This window comes from Cicer arietinum, chromosome 3 (assembly GCF_000331145.2).
Source record: "Cicer arietinum cultivar CDC Frontier isolate Library 1 chromosome 3, Cicar.CDCFrontier_v2.0, whole genome shotgun sequence".
Taxonomy (NCBI): Eukaryota; Viridiplantae; Streptophyta; class Magnoliopsida; order Fabales; family Fabaceae; genus Cicer; species Cicer arietinum.
This window is the reverse complement of record NC_021162.2, coordinates 52,776,452-52,780,071: the sequence shown is the minus strand read 5'-3', so window position 1 is coordinate 52,780,071 and position 3,620 is coordinate 52,776,452.

Genomic DNA, 3,620 nt, shown 5'->3' with positions numbered 1-3,620 from the left:
CGCTTTCCTATTTGAATTATATGTGATATAGATGTACTGTGATGTTATTTATTGGTTTTGTTTGGGTGTTATATTCAAAATGAATATTAATAATTGTTGTGTTTGACATGTTCAAAGTGTGGAAAATAATTGTTATGTGATATGTTGTTATAATGGTTGTGTTGAACATATTCAAAGTGTGAAAAATAAATGTTATGTGATATGTTGTTATAATGGTTGAGTTGAACATATTCATATTCAAAGTGCGGAAAATAAATGTTATGTGATATGGTGTTACAATGGTTGTGTTGAACATATTCAAAGTGTGAAGAATAAAGGTTATGCGATACGTCGTTAATAAGTTTGTATCGCAATATATTTTATTAAAGTGTCAACATTCATGCATCCATTCATAGTTGTATGGTGGTGCGTCCATAATTGGTTGGATCCCACATATCCTTGCGGGGATGTTGAGTTAGTGGTGTTGCTTGGAAGACCCACGAAGATCGAGTTAATGGTGTTGTTTGGAAGAACCCACGAAGCCCTTCCGGGGAGGCGATATTCCGGAATCATTACATTCGCATATAGATTAAGTAATAAGGTATGCTGGATATGCATTAATTAAAGTGTGACTAATGTTTTATAAAAATAACTGATATATTGTATCTCCTGTTTTTGGGTGAATTAACGTTATTAATTACGCAAACATTGTATTGTTATATTTTCATTGTTATTGTACTTTTAGTGCATTGTGATTTTTAACTGTTAAATGAAATATGATTATTTATATTTTTCTATAACAACTATATATGCATGTCTATTTGCTCTGTGTTTGTTATTTGGAGATGACCTTTACATTTGACAGGATGTTACATATAGTGCTAATTGAGCGAATAATGTTACAGTGAACCTAATAGGAGAAATGCGTTGAAGTACAATAGCATGCAGTTGGAGGCTCTGAGATACTTTTGTGCCGTTGTTAGACTTGTTGGGTTAGTTTACCACAAGTCCAAAGTTTATGACCAACTAGGATTTATGCTTGGGTAGTAAAATATAAATAGTTTTGGCTACGAGTCTCTTTTGTTTAACATATTAAATTTACTTTTAGTGATAGTAAATATTTTGATTCTTTATTTTTGAAAATATAAATAAAAATATTATTAACTAATTTTAGGATAAATGAGTATATAAAATAATTATAAATAAATAAAAACGAATTTGTATTTTTACGTTTAGAATTTTGTTAGTTAATGTCCCGAAAAAGCGGGATGTTACAAGTGGTATCAGAGCAGTTCGATCTAGATTGGATTGCGGGTTATTGGGATAGTTTTTAGTCTTGTTAGTGTTGGTCATGTGTCTCAGAGGTCCTCAAGAGATGGTGTGTGAGTTTATGCACCACTCGAATCTTGATGAAAATATTTCTTCACCTAAATATTTCTTCACACTTCACTGTAACATCAAATCATCACATAAATTATTATCACACATAATACATATTAATCACAACAAAACAATCACAAGAAAATGCAATGCTATGCATGAGCTTAGACTCTACTTCACAATGTGGTACCATTCTAACTCTGAAATACTTGGTTAGGAGGTTTGATACTATGCCACCATCCCGGTGGATGGACAATTCAAATTGGCATTGTCCTCATAGATCCCCTCAACTCAACCTGAGACACATATACGTGACAGTCGAGGTAAACGTGTGTTGCATGGTAGCTTCCGACATTTGGAGTGCTATCTCCAAGTCACCTAGGAATTCCCCACCCGAATACCTCCAAGGTCTAACAATCTTGCCTTAAGGCTCGACAACAGACCGCCACGATCAAGCTCATTCAGTTGTACTCCCCCAGAATCACTAGGCTTGTCAGACCTTACCTATATGATGACAAAATAATCTCCACTTCATAAATTCTCAATATATTTTCTCCCCTCTTTAGCTTAGATTACTCCATTAAGAGAATCACTTTTAGGAATCATCATTATCTCATCAACCATGGGGTACTTCAATATTCTCATCACAATTTTAGAACATCATTAATCATACATAATCATGATCATCATATAAATCATCACAATTCAATAACACCACTATCATCAATAAAACGTCATCATTATCATCACATAAACATATGTCATACAATGCATCCATCTTTTATTATCACATCACATAAATTCGTCTAATCAAACAGATGCACATAATTTCATTCAACATCCAACATCACAACAATATCAAATATCAAATACCACACAATTAGCAACTGTAGATCGACAACGTACAACGAGCGAATTCGAATAAACGACGATTTCACAAAATCGTTGATACTTGACTGATAAATTATGCTGAGCTTAAAAATAAATTTTAAATAATCAATAATAATTTTTGGAACAAAAATTGAGTCAAAACGACGAGAAAAAAACTGCAAAAAAAGTCTCACCGACTCGTCAGAGCGTCGGAAGGGTACGACGTCAACTTCACAAAAAAATACAAATTAATAGTGCTTCTTGAAGGTTTCGACGAGTGGAATCTAAAAATGATACCGGTTTTTTGAGACGACAAATGTGGTGATTGGAATCGGGCAAAAACAGCTCGCCTAAGGAAAGAAACGCATCTGTTTCTGATTAAACGGAGTCACAATTGATAAAATTGATGCGAAAAATGGATTCAGCGACCGATTTTGTGTGGGATAGAGGTTGGGATCGTTTCAAAATGGCAAGGAATTGATGAGACGAATTTGAGAGGAAGAGGGTGTTATGCGTGCTCTTTGACAGTGCGCTGCTGTTTGATCTTTCCGTTTTAATTGCAGATTGAGGGGTGTAGACGACAGATGTACAGGTGCAGGAGTAAAATAGTCTGTAAGGCCCAACACAGGAGAGTCCAGTCTGAAGCAGAAATGAGGGTGTAATGAACAACTAGTAGGTGTAGAAAAGAAAATGTCCAACCAGTAATAGCTCAAATTAATATGCAAAAGTAGAAAATAGGGGTGTAAATAGTAGCTAAAATTCATCTTTTTGTATTTTTAAAAGCCCTTAATAAATAAATAGTTTATTTTACTTTCCTAGAAACTTTTCTCCAAAATACTCATTTTAACATAATATCATCTATCCTAAATATAGATAAGTATAATTTTAACCAAAACTCTCATATTCAAAATAATATCTATGATTATTACTATAACATATTTCAAAATAATCACATAAAAATACATCATCTTTATAGAATAGTCGAAATGATAAAATAAATAAAAATAACATCACCAATTTATATTACTTAATAATTAAAAATAAATATGTGCAACTATATAAAAATAAAGAAAATAAATATTAATATTACTAATATATTAAGATAATTATTTGTAAAATAAATAATTAAAATAAAAAATGTTTATAAATAATTAAATATAATTATGTGTACACTTAACGTCGGTCAAACATACCAGAAAATATCAAATTAACTGCAAACACACATATATATGTAGAGTCGCCTAAAATCTTATTCTTTAAAATACTTACACTAAAATACTATTATTTATAGAAAAATATATAAAATAATAAAATATAATATTTATTATTTATATCACTTATATAGTCAAATCTATACAAAATTAGCGTATCATAGAAAACTTCCATATAAC